Genomic DNA, 13,070 nt, shown 5'->3' on the forward strand with positions numbered 1-13,070 from the left:
CAGGAGTGATGTAGGGTGAGATTGCACTGGGTGACTTATGAGCTATTCGAACCCTAATAGTACCTGATTTAATGGAACTCACCGACCAAGGAAGGGGCTTCCAGAAGGTAAGGACTTCTCTGGTCTCTGGCAGCTGGGAGCAGCTGATGGCCTTCCCTCTGCAGTTCCCATTGCCCAACTTACACCAGGTCTCACTAGGAGGTGGAGGACAAGTAGGTCATATCTGAACTCTCCAGGTACCATCAAATACCTGACCCCCACAGTCCCTCCTTCATGAGGACAGGTGTGGTTGTGATGTGTATCAGCCTGTGTGCCTTAATAGTGCTCGTGTGGGCCTGTTTCTTCTGTTCCTACACACACATTGACAAAACCTTTTTATATAACACTATTTTAATGGAAATGCTGTTTTTCCAAAATGAGAGCTGTTACAGAAGATCTGAATGATGCTTATGTAACTTTAAAAACTGAGTTTGGGGAGATCTTAATTTGTTAACGGAAGGGGAAAGGGAGGCGTTCTTGTGTATTTATCTCCCATCATTATTAAAAGATCACTAAACCAATAGGATTCTCGAAGGTAAATCTTCATTAGTTAGGTTATGATGGGGCCTTTTTGGGCCCTGCCCCCTACACCTTTGCAAGTTAGTTCAGTTGATGGGAGGAGGGAGAGTGCAGGGAGGAGGGGAGAATTGAGGATTCAGAGGGACCTGCTACCCCCACCTCTGTAGTGGTGGACAGGACACTACATCTCTCTAGACTTCAATTTGCTCATCGGTAGAGACAATCCCTCCCTCATTTATAGTTTATAAAGTACTCACACAGACACTGCTTCTTTTAATCTCTCATGTCTTTGAGGTTGACAGCAGTTTTATGCCCATGTTGTAGAGGAGGAAACAGGGTCTGGAAAGGTTAATTGACTTACCCAAGGTCTTTCACAAGCTTAGTAAGAGGAGGCAACACTAAACTCTTTTTTTCTTTTTTCTTTTTTTATAATTTCCTATGTGTAGAATGGAGGAAATACTAGAACCTAGTCACTGTCTTTTCTTGCTAAGAACTCTAATTATATCACCTCCTCTGGGAAGTCCTCCCAGATACCCACTCTCACATCAGGGTTTTACAGCTTCCTACATACTCCGAGCACTTAACATTTTGTCTTGCAACTGGCAGTTTGCTTATTGGCTTCCCACCCAGAAGATGGATTGAGATTAATTGAGACTCATGAATAATGTATTATTTATTAGTGTGTCTCTTGTACCTAGCATAGTACCTGCCACAGAGCAGGCAGCCTTATGTGTTTGCTGTATGAGTCTTTACTCTATGTCTTAACCCGTGTTCTTTTGGACAGGGGTTCAGAGACCCATGGCAAGAAGCACATTTTATACTGCAAGATAACTAAAACAATTTTCTATTGTATTCTATTTCATGTTTTTAAGGTGCTGTCCGTGACCCACTAATTTGATTTCATGACCCACTACCAGGTTGTGACTTTTGGTTGGCACAACACTGCTGTCATTTTCTGTCTGTTGTAGATGCCTTCTCTGTGTACTGTTGAACTGTCCCTAATAGATGCAGAGGATATGGTGCTCAGGTAGCCATTGTTATGAGGTCAAGGAAAGGTTTATATATATAAGAAAACAGAAACCCTTCCAAGACTAGAGAGAGGCACAAGGATGCAAACAGAAGCCAGAGGAGGGGGAAGGGATAGATGAGGGAAGGTCTCCGAGAGGCCTGCTGGGAACCTTTGTGCCTCCAGAGACTAAAAGGCAGTGCCAGCTTTACTGGAGCCTGGAACCCCAAACACGAATAGGCCATGGGACTCTTATTGATCTGCCCCCAGAGTATAGGTCTCCACTCCAGAAAGCTCTCTGTTAAGGGGGTGGGGGAAGTGAGGGGTAAGTGGACATTCCACTTCTGCCTAAAACAGCCTCTTCAATAAACCTCTTGCCTCTAGGCCAGTTGCTGACTATGTGACTTTGGGTAGGCTGTTTAATTAGGTTCAAGGTTGAGGGTTGAAGCCAGGGCTCTCTGGGCCTCACAGCTCTCCCAAAAGAAAGCTCACCTACCTGTCCCATCCCTATACCTCACCGGGAGGGCTGGTGAGAGGCAGTGTGAAAACAGAAGCACCCCCACCCCCAACCACCAGCAAGTGCCAGAACAGTGGCATGGTGAGGGTGGGGCTCCAAGGAGCCGCTGTCCCTGTCCGTCCCTGTCTGGTGGCCTGGACTGGGTGTTCCTGAGCCAAGGTTTGGGAAAGGGAAACAGAGCTGGAGGGGCCTCCTCTCAGGGAGATGCCTGCTGCTTCAGAACCCTGCCCCCTTCACCACAGAAAATAAACACAGGCTTGGGCCAAGGAAGACCTTTCATGACCTTCTGATGTCACCGAAATGTTCCATTGAAAAAAAAATGTTTATTTTTATTACAAACGGAACACATCCATTTTCTTGTTTTCTCTGTTCCCGCAGAGTCTCAGTTCCGTTTTGTGTTGTAACTAGGAAGGTGGGGTCTCGGCACCAGGGTTTGAGAGCCCTGTGCCCTCTGGTCAGTCGCAAGGCTTGTTTAGTCCTGTCCTGGCTGCTCAGGGCAAAGTCCCGAGGGGGACGTGGGGTGGGTTGGGATGAAGGAAGGAGAACCAGTTACCGTGACTGAACAGTTGGTGGGGGTACCAGGTACTGGGGGCTGGGGAGGAGCTAACGGTAGTGGGCATAGCTTCTCTGCAAAGTAACCTGGGACCCCTCACTGGGGCTTCAGATTTGGGAAGATGAATTCTGCAAGGTGCAGGCATGCTCACATCCCAACCCTACCACCTAGTTACTTAAACTTTTGACTACCTTCCTCATATTAAAATGCGGCTAACAGTAGTACCTACTTCATAGGTCATTGTGAAAATTAAATGAGATAATATGTGAAGTGTTAGTGCCTGAAACACTAGAAGTGCTTAATATTACTCTCACCATCATCCACCTTTCCTCCAGAACTGTTCCTCCTGCATCTGCCCAGTTCCCCGAGCCAGAAACCTGATGTCACCCATGCCTCTTCCTCCGGATTCATGTCCCCGCCAATCAGTCCTGAGGACCAGTGACTCTTCCCTTCCCAAGTATTTGTCAGGATTCGTTTAAAAAATTTTTTTAGGGTGCCTGGGTGGCTCAGTTGGTTGAGTGTCCGACTTCAGCTCAAGTCATGATCTCACGCTTTGTGAGTTCGAGCCCCGCATTGGGCTCTGTACTGACAGTTCAGAGCCTGGAGCCTGCTTTGGGTTCTGCATCTCCCCCTCTCTGCCCCTCCCATGCTCATGTTCTGCCTCTCTCTGTCTCTCAATAATAAATAAACATTAAAAAAGTTTTTTTTTTAAATTTTTTTAATGCTTTTATTTATTCTTGAGACAGAGACAGAGCATTAGCAGGGGAGGGGCAGAGAGAGAGGGAGACAGAATCTAAAGCAGGCTCCGGGCTCTGAGCTGTTCGCACAGAGCCCGATGTGGGGCTCGAACCCATGGACCGCGAGATCATGACCTGAGCTGAAGTTGGATGCTCAACCAACTGAGCCACCCAGGCGCCCCAAAAAAGTTTTTTTTTTTTTTAACGTTTATTTATTTTTGACAGAAAGAGAGGGAGACACAGAATCCAAAGCAGGCTCCAGGTTCTGAGCTGTCAGCACAGAGCCTGACACGGGGCTTCAACCCACCAACTATAAGATCATGACCTGAGCTGAAGTTCGACACTTAACCGACTGAGCCACCAGGCCCCCCAGGCCTTCCTTACATTCCCTGCTGGTACCTCAAGCGTGGCCGACAACAGGCTCCTAATCAAACTCTCTCGGTTCCAAATTTGAACCCTAGCACTGCTAGAAGATGCAAATCTCATCCTGTCTACAAGCCACTTCCAAATGGTCTTCAAGATCTGGCTCCTGGTGGCTTTCCTACCCCATCTCCTACACCTTCCACACACCCACTCGTGCTTGTGTCCAGAGGAACTAAACACTTGTGACACCTTTTGCCCCATACCTTTGCATGGGCAGCTCTCTGCCTAGATGCCTTGCTTCCCCAAATCCTCCCAGTTCTGTCCTAGATGCTTCTCTGTGCTCCTATATTTCCATTCTGGTATCCTGGATTGTCCCCCCACCCCCACCCCCATCCCCTCCAGTATAGGTTCCTTGAGGGCAGGTACTGTCTTTTTTTTTTTCCCCTCTACACTCCTAATGACTCTCACTGAGCCTGGCCCACAGTAAGCTAGGTGGCAAACCAGTGCCAGTAGGCATCTTCCTCCTTGGGCACTGCTTATCTCCTGGGGCACTGAGCCAGGAAGGCGGGGAGGCAGGGTGCTAGCCTCCTAGGCTCTTTCTCTACCACCCAGGAAGTGGGAGTCCCGGACCCAGAGTGGAGCCCGGGAGCCTGACCACCAGCACAGACACAAGAGCCTAGGACTTCGGAATCCTATTTGCCCCGGGATTTGAAAACTGGAGGCTTGGTGAGACTGACAGACACACCTGGCCCAGGCAGTGGAAAAGGGCTCGTTGGGTGGGCGGACCTGCCGCAGGGCAGATCCTAGGCCTCCCCACCCCACGGTCAGTGTGCAAGAGTGTAAAATAAAGACAAATGGTACTCTTTGGGGTGGGGGCGGGCCGGCCAAGCCTGGACACCCGCCTCCTTCAATCCAGGTTCCTCCCGAGCACAGCCTCCCCCCATCCTTCCCCATCACTCAGTCCTAGGTGGCCACGTGACCTGCGCCCCCAGCAGCCACGGATTGCCTGGCTCCAGACCTCCTAAATAGGGAAGGGACTGAAGCAGATCGAGTTTCTCGGCCCGCATTTACAGGTTCCCTAGACGAAGCCAAACCTCCTCCTTCCCTCGCTGCTCCCCCGACTCGGCCCCCACCCCCCCCCCCCAAGCCCGCCTGGCGCGGTGGGGAAAGGAAAGAAGGGGCCCCTCCTGCGCCCCACCCCCACCCCTCCACTCATTCCGGCCCGGGGACCGCCCCTCCCTCCACCGCCCCTCGGTCGGCCCCTCTGGGGGCACAGCTAGGGTCGCCACATTCCAAACCCCGGGCGGCCCTTTGAGGTCACGTGGCGCAGTGGGGGTGGGGCGGCAGGACGCCCCTAACCCGGCGACCTAGAGGCTTTCCAGTGCTGCAGATTCTGGTCCCTTCTCCCTGGACCTAGCGTAGGCCAGATTTGCTTTGGCTTCTAGAGCCCGGTGAGTGATGCACGGCGGGTTTTTACCCTCCAGCGTGTACTGTGTGTCTGGGCCACACTGAGCACTCAGGTTTCTTACCTCCAGCCCTCCCTGCACCCCAGGCATTGGCCGCATACCTTTACTACTGGAAGACACTAGCAGGCAATAGCCAAGGGAAGCCAGCTCAAAGGGCTAGAGTCTCAGCTCTTGGCCTGCAAAGTGGACACGGAGGCAGGAAGGCTGGGTCGAGCCAGTCGCCGAGTTTAGGGCACTCTCTATCCTTGTTAGGCAGGCGGAAGTCAAGAGCTCACCATGTTCCCTCTGGTTAGCCTGGGTTCCAGACCTCTGAGAGCTGTCCTTTGGGTCCGGGGACAGGGACACTAAGAGGGGATGGCTTTCCTTATGGGCTGGGCAGATAGTCCCTAAACTGTTCACTCTATTCTAGTGCCAACTCAGATAGAAAGCCCTATACTGGAGCTGACCCTGGTCACACCAAGGCACCTTGGCTTCTTTTGAGGTTGAGAGGGGAGTGAGTGGATTGGAAGGTGGGGCACTGGCCACAGCCAACCTGCTGGAGACGTATGACCTTGTAGGAAGGAGAGTAGATGGTAGAGTGGACATGGCAGAAAGGGAGGCATATTTTGGGTGGAGGGAGAGGGCTGCATTTTCTGAATCATTAATTCACTCATTCGACTATTTACTGAGCCCTTACTAAATGTGAGTCATGTATTCAATCATTTGCAAAATCATTGACTTGCATAATCAGCAATCCGTCCTGGGGCTACTGTGAGTAAGACAGGATTCCTGTCCCCATAGAGCTTACAGTCCAGTGGGAAAGGCAGGCAAGAGAGGTGCATTCTCTGGAGCTGGGAGCATCGTAGGAGCAGGGTTGTGTAGAAGAGGAACACTTCACCCAGATTAGGTGGGGGAGGAGGCTCCCTAAAGAGAAAGTGTTATCTAAACCGAGGCCTGAAGTATAAACCATCTTTAATCTGTTGGGCTGAGAGTAGGGAAGGAAAGAATAGCCTTCCAGGTAGAAAGGCACAGCGCATGCAAAGTCCCAGAGGCACATTCTGGAAATTGCCGGTTAAGTAGGGTTGGCATACAGCCAGCCACTTGGGTGATGGCTGACAGAACAGGAGGAGATGGAGAGATTGCATCTGGGAGAGGAGGAGGGCTGAGCTGGTAAATAATGCCACCCGCGAATATGGTCCTTGGAGTCCACGCGGGGTGCTGCAGGAATACTGTAGGGGAGGATGTGACGCCCTCCTTTTATAGTTGCTTTCTGAAATCAATATTTATTTTTATCAAGATGCTACATACACATAGCTTTAAAAATCAAATAGTTCTAAAGGGCTGTACGAAAACAGAAGTCCCCTGGCCTTTTTCCCAATCTTTATCCTACGCCTAGGGGCAACCACTGTCAACTGTTTTAGCTGTTTCTTCTGCTATTTCCTTCCTTATTTCTAAATAATATACGCACTGCCATTCTGGATTCATCTATCTAATTTGTTGACTTCTTGTTTTGGTAGATGAGGATTTTGATTCTCTTAAAGTCTCCTCTTCCCCTGCTCCCACCCCACCCCCTTTATGTTTATATCATAATTTATGGTTAAATCCATGTTCAGTGATTTCATTATTGAGTTTGTAGATATTATTTACTTTTGAGGCAAGTATTCTGGTTACATTTCCTCTTCTAATATCACTTTTTGTTGTATGCTGTGTTTACATTTCCTTTCTTGTACAACTTTTTTGTTTTTCCTGGAGTTAATTGCCTCATTTTTTTCTTCGCGTGGTTTTCTTTGAATCTCTGGCTCTGTCTTCCCACACCCTTCAACAGTTCTGTGAAACGCCTTCTCAGTACAATTTTGCATATGGCCAAGGCTGTCATATAATCTTACCGGTTCTGTTTTGTTTTTCCTTGGAGACATTTGTCCTGGGGCACGCCATCCTTCCGCTTCTCTCTGGATGCATTGCTCTCCAGGTCTGTGGCACATCTGTCACCCTCGGACTTCCCTTTGCCCTTTTCCTCTTTCAGGGACTCAATGTCTTTCTCTTTCTCTGTTTACTTCCTTGTTTGGATGAAACACATCTTCCAGATATTCCAGTAGCTTCTTGAGAGAGTGCCTGGGAGGTATAACATTTTAGAGCCTTTTGCATACGTCAAATGGTTTTACTCACCCTCACTTTTGATTAATATTTTTGGCTGGGTATAGAATTTTAGGTTGAAAATCATTTTCCATCAGAATTTTGAAGGCCTTGCTCCTTTGTCTTGCAGTTTCTAAATGTTGCAGTTGAAAAAAAAAATTAAAAAATAAATCAGTAAAATGTTGCATTTGAGAAGACTCAGGTTATTTTGATTCCTGAGACTTTGAATTCATCTCCCTCCCCCACCCTGCCTTCTCAGATTTTCTCTTTCATCCCTGATACATTAAAACATCACAGGGGCACCTGGGTGGCTCAGTTGGTTAAGCCTCTGGCTCTTGGTTTCCGCTCAGATCATGATTTCATGGTTTCGTGGGTTCGGGCCCCACTTCCGGCTCTGTGCTGGCAGGAGTAGTCTGCTTGGGATTCTCTCTCTTCCTCTCTCTCTCTTTCTCTGCCCCTCCCCCACTCACACTGTTTCTGTCTCCCTCCAAATAAACAAACAAACAAACTTAAAAACAAAAACGAAAACATCATGATGTATTGACATGGGCATGTTTCATGGAACTTGATAGGCCTTTTTAATGGAACAGTGGTTTTCAAAGTGTGGTCCCCAGACCAGCAGCATCAATACCACACGTGGGAGGGAACATGTTAGCTATGCACCTTGTGAGCCCCACCCCCCATCTAGTGAATAGAAACTCTGGTTAGGTCCCAGCAATCTGTGCTGTTGTTGTTTTATTGAGAGATGACCGACATAGAACATTGTATTAGTTTCAGGCGTACAACGTAATGATCTGATATTTGTATATGCTGTGAAACGATCACCCCAATACGTCTAGTTAACATTTGCCACCTTACATAGTTACACATTTTCCTCTTATGATGTGAACTCTTAAGATCTACTCTCTTAGCAGCTTTCGAATATACAATACAGTATTATTAACTGTAGTCACCATGCTGCACATTGTGTCCCTGCAACTTATTTATTTTACAACTGGAAGTTTGTCTCTCTTGACTCCCTTTCCCCACTTTGTTCACCTCCACCCCCTGCCTCTGGCAACCACCAGTCTGTCCTCTGTGTCTCTGAGCTTGGTGTTTTGTTTGTTGTTTAGATTCCACATATAAGTGAGATCATACAGTGTGTGTCTTTCTCTGTCTGACTTATTTTACTTAGCATAATGCTCTCAGAGTGCATCCCTGTTGTCACAAATGGCAAGATTTCCTTCTCTATGTGTTGAATTGGCTGAATAGTTTATATATTTTATATTAATATCATATATTAATATATACTTATACATGATAGGTGATATATATAATCTGGGTTTTAACAATCCCTCCAGGTATTTTTGTGCATATTAAAGTTTAAGAACCTCTGTTTTAACAGGGTAGGCCTTTTAGTTCTGGGAATTTCTTTGTTATTTCTTTGGAATGTCTGTAACTCCTGCTATTTGGATACTGGACCTCTTGGATTGATCCTCTGATTTTCTTATTGTTTCTCTCTTATTGGCCATCTCTTTTTTCTATTTTCTGGGAGATTTCCTCCATGCTATATTCCAATCCATTTACTAAGTATGTTGTCACGAATCCTTTTCTTTTCTTTTAATTCTCAAGAGTGCTTTCATGTTCCCTGGTTTTTCTCTTCTTTTCTTTTTTGCGTGGTTTCCTGTTCTTGGTTCTCTCGATACGTGCAGTACCCTCTCTCCGAGGATATTAATTTGTTCTTCTCTCTATATTGTCTCAGTTTCCTCTGATTTCCCATTTTCTGCTGTTTTGATTTGTATCTCACTGGAGCCTTTCCACAGATGTCTGGTCTGCCTCGGCCGTCCTTTCGTATTTGAGAAGGAGGCACTGGATGGATCTGGAAGTGCTCCGTGTGGGCTTACGGTAGGGCAGTTAGGTGGCTGGCTGGACTCTTTCACTGGGGAGCCCCAAAGGTCAGTATCGATGGCGCAAGCTTGGTTTTTTTCTGGAAAGGTCCTTGAGTCTAGTCTCCAGCTGGAAGCCCACCACCTGCCTGGAGTTCTAGAGCTGGGTGTAGCATTGGAAGTGGGGAGCGGCATGTGGCAAGCGGGCTGAGGAACACAATTCAGAATGCTGACTTTTGCTCAGTGTTTGTTCCCACTCCTTCTCCACCTCCTCCCCCAGGAAAGTTCAGTATCTCCAGGATCCATCTTCCTGTTTCCTGCGTGAGTGGGGAAGGGGACACAATAAGTCATTTGGTTGTGTTGGGTACAGCGGACTTTCCTGACTATCGAATTGCTCTTTAAATAGATCTTGGAACAGGCCCCCAGGTTTTGGACCCCTGTCGTCTAGTTTACCTGCAACTTCCAATTCCCGAGCTTCTCTAGGGTTCTGGGGGAAGAGTTGGCTTGCTTCTTATAGGTATATGACTCTGGATGTTTTGGGCCTGCCTTTCTTAGTCATTTGTCACTTTCCCATCTACTTACTGTTTCCATATGATGTGGTCCAGGATTTTAAATGTCTCCTAGTTTAGTTAAAGATGGAGTTTGGATTTCTATTTCTTATTCTCCTTGTCATTTGGGGGGGTGATTTTTTTTTTAAGACTTAAAACTTTTTTAAATGTTTATTTATTTTTGAGAGAGAGAGAGAGAGGAGGAGAGAGAGAGAGAGCCAGCAGGGGAGGGGCACAGAGAGAAGGAAACACTGAATCTGAAACAGGCTCCAGGCTTTGAGCTGTCAGCACAGAGCCTGACGCAGGGCTCGAACCCATGAACCGTGAGATCATGACCTGAGCTGAAGTCGGATGCTTAATCAACTGAGCCACCCAGGTGCCCCAGGGGGTGATTTTTGAAGGAAAAAGGTGATGGAAAGAGCTTTACTCCGCCATCTTGTGACCAGAGGTCTGAATGTCTTCTTGAGGTAGATAATAGTGATGTCTGTGCCCAACACTCTTGCTCCTGCTGACAAAGAGGGCGTGGGTTATTTATAGGAGAAGGGCGGGCAGGGAGAGGAGGGGAGGTTCAGGAGCTTAGGAGAGCTGCTTCAGGAACTTGACTGGAAACCTCCCAGAGATGACAAGGATTACTGGGCGTCAGGGAGGTCTAGCTGAGGTGAGACAGTGAGAATCAGTGGTGAGACAGCATGGAACAAGGATGGAGGTAGTGAGCAGTGGGGAGTAAGCCTCAGCTCAGAAGAAGAGAGTGAGAAGGGTGGGGGACATTCTAGAAGCAGATAAAGGGGCAGCAAAGGGGCTGGCTTTGAGGCAGACTATTCACTGTGAGGCAGAAGAGGATAAGACGAGATCGACAACCACTAGTCAGATGTTGGTTGTGTGCCAGGAACTGGACCAAGTTCTTCAAAGCAGGCTCAGTGGTGGGGACGGTGGGAGGAGGGAATGGACAGGAGGAAGGGAAGGAGTTTTAAGGTCCCAGCAGGAAGGTCTGACTCTCAGATTGGAGGGTGGGGCAGGAGTGATGAAGTGATGAAGGAGTCTTATGTCCAGAGGGGGGATTGCTGCTCAAGAACAGAAGCACAGAGCAGCATGTGTGTCCGCCATGTCTGTGCAGAGAGTGAAAGAGGAGGTGGGGGAAAGGGCTCAAGTCTTCTGAAGGGAAGGCAACGGGTGGGACAGGCCGGTCATCTAGATGCATGGCCCCCTGCACACCAAGGAAGGATAGAATTTTAAAAAGGGAGGGTGGTCAGGGCGCCTGGGTGGCTCAGTCGGTTGAGCGTCCCACTTTGACTCAGATCGTGATCTCGTGGTTTGTGAGTTCGACCCCCCGCGTCGGGCTCTGTGCTGACAGCTCAGAGTCTGGAGCCTGCTTCGGATTCTGTGTCTCCCTCTCTCTCCCTGGCTCTCCCCCGCTTTACACTCTGTCTCTCTCCCTGTCTTGAAAATAAATAAACATTAAAAAAAAAAAAAGTTTTTTAAAAGGGAGGGTGCTCACTTTAGTCTACTTCAGTATCTACTGAACTACTGAAGGTACTGAAGCACCTTCCCCAGGTCACAGAGCCTCGGGGTACAGTCATAGTGAGGTTGCCTGAAACATACAGCCTCTGACTCTGAGCTCTGACGACCTAGCTTTCAAAACCCACCAGACATTTTCTCGGGTTTTAGGGCTGTTTCACATCTTCCATCTCATGGACATGTGCTGTCCTAGCCGTGCTTGCTGCTCCTGTCACTCCTCACTGCCTAACCCCAGATCTGCAGCTGCCCCAGAATTCTGTGGTTACAGGCCGCAGAAACTAACGCTGGCTAACTTAAGCAGGAAAACAATTGATTGGAAGGTTATCAGACAGCTCATGGATGCGACGGCACTCCCTGCCTTTTGTCCTGTGCTGGTACGCTTTGATTTTATTCCTGAAAGTACCTGTCCTCTATCCAGGCCACAGGAGAGGAATGCTGATAAGTCTACGCAGCCAGTCAGGGTGTTTCTGCCTCTTGGCCAGCAGCTGGTTCAGGCCCAGACATGTGATGCTACTCTAGCCAATGAGACACGGGGGAAGCCCACTAGGCCAGGGATCCTGACACAGTCACAAGCTGCCTGGAAGTTTGAGTGGAGCCTCGACTTTATTGAAGGCGGAATTAACCCTCTTTGCCTCTGAAAAATGATATACTGGGGCGCCTGGGTGGCTCAGTCCATTAAGCCTCCGACTTCAGCTCAGGTCACCATCTCACGGTTTGTGGGTTCGAGCCCCGTGTCGGGCTCTGTGCTGACAGCTCAGAGTCTGGAGTCTGCTTCAGGTTCTGTGTCTCCCTCTCTCTCTGCCTCTCTTCTGCTCTCTCTCTCTTTCAAAAATAAATACATTTTAAAAAATTTTTAAAAAATGATATACTTGCTGATTGTTTAAGCCACATTTAGTTGGCTTTCTATTGCTTTCAACCAAGAGGTTGAAACTATCACATAAATGCCAAGTATCTTCCGTGGGTGGTTGGTGGGGCGATGGAGGGGAAAATAAGCTGACGGCTGAAAGGGTAGCATTAATAAGATTTCAAAATAAAGGAGGCTGATGCATCTTTTGGAGACACAAGAATTACCTCATAGATAATAATTGACTGAAAATGCTAGCGAGAAGAGGAAAACTCGGGGAGGAGCTCACCATTCATTAAGTAGACACTTGCTGTATACCAGGCACTGTGAAGGGGGCGAAGATATAATGATGACAGAAGACAAGATCCCTGCTCCCTGGAACTTTCAGTCCAGCTGGGTTGGGGAGACATTGAGCATGCAAGTAACAAAATAAACAGGATAAGATAATGGAAGGTCATTTTAGGGGAGTGGTTAATTTTGGTAGATGGTAGTCAAGGAAGTCCCCTCTGAGAGACCCAAAGGGAGAATGAGCCAGCCATGTGAATAACAACACGGAGATTCCCCCAAAATGTCTCAGGGCAGAAGTTGGCTCTGTCCTGGCTGGGAGTCCAGTGCTCATTCCAGAAAGGGAAAGAGGTGGTAACAAAGCTGGCCTTGGAGGCTCAGGCAGGCCAGGGGTGACAGAGTAGCTGGAGACCTCCCTCTGGCAGGACAGGCTAAGTGTCATTGACTTTCTAGAGGCTGGAAAAGTTTGAATGGAGTATTTGGAGGGAGAGCCTGTGGGTTGAAAGAAAGACACTTGGGGCCAGCAGATGACCCTCTGGTGTCTGAGTGCCCAGCTACTTCCTGTCTCCCCTTGCTCATCCAGTCTGGACTTCCAACCTGTTCCCCTGTTTTAACATGTCTTGATGTGGGCTGCTATAACAGAATGCCACAGACTAGGTGAGAAATATATTTCTCACAGTTCTGCAGGCTGGGAAGTCCAA

At 48.2% G+C, this 13,070-nt stretch overlaps 1 long non-coding RNA gene across 1 annotated transcript; it reads right to left on the reverse strand.

Annotated features, from left to right (window-relative positions):
• Positions 1 to 8,856: 8,856 nt before the first annotated feature.
• On the reverse strand, positions 8,857 to 12,629 carry LOC125919267 (uncharacterized). Its single transcript, XR_007456697.1, has 2 exons — positions 12,374 to 12,629; positions 8,857 to 9,494 (listed from the first exon to the last, which is right to left on the reverse strand). It is a non-coding gene; the product is annotated as an uncharacterized LOC125919267 (long non-coding RNA).
• Between the last annotated feature and the right edge of the window lie 441 nt (positions 12,630 to 13,070).

The sequence above is a fragment of the Panthera uncia genome, chromosome B4, assembly GCF_023721935.1.
Source record: "Panthera uncia isolate 11264 chromosome B4, Puncia_PCG_1.0, whole genome shotgun sequence".
NCBI classification, from domain to species: domain Eukaryota; kingdom Metazoa; phylum Chordata; class Mammalia; order Carnivora; family Felidae; genus Panthera; species Panthera uncia.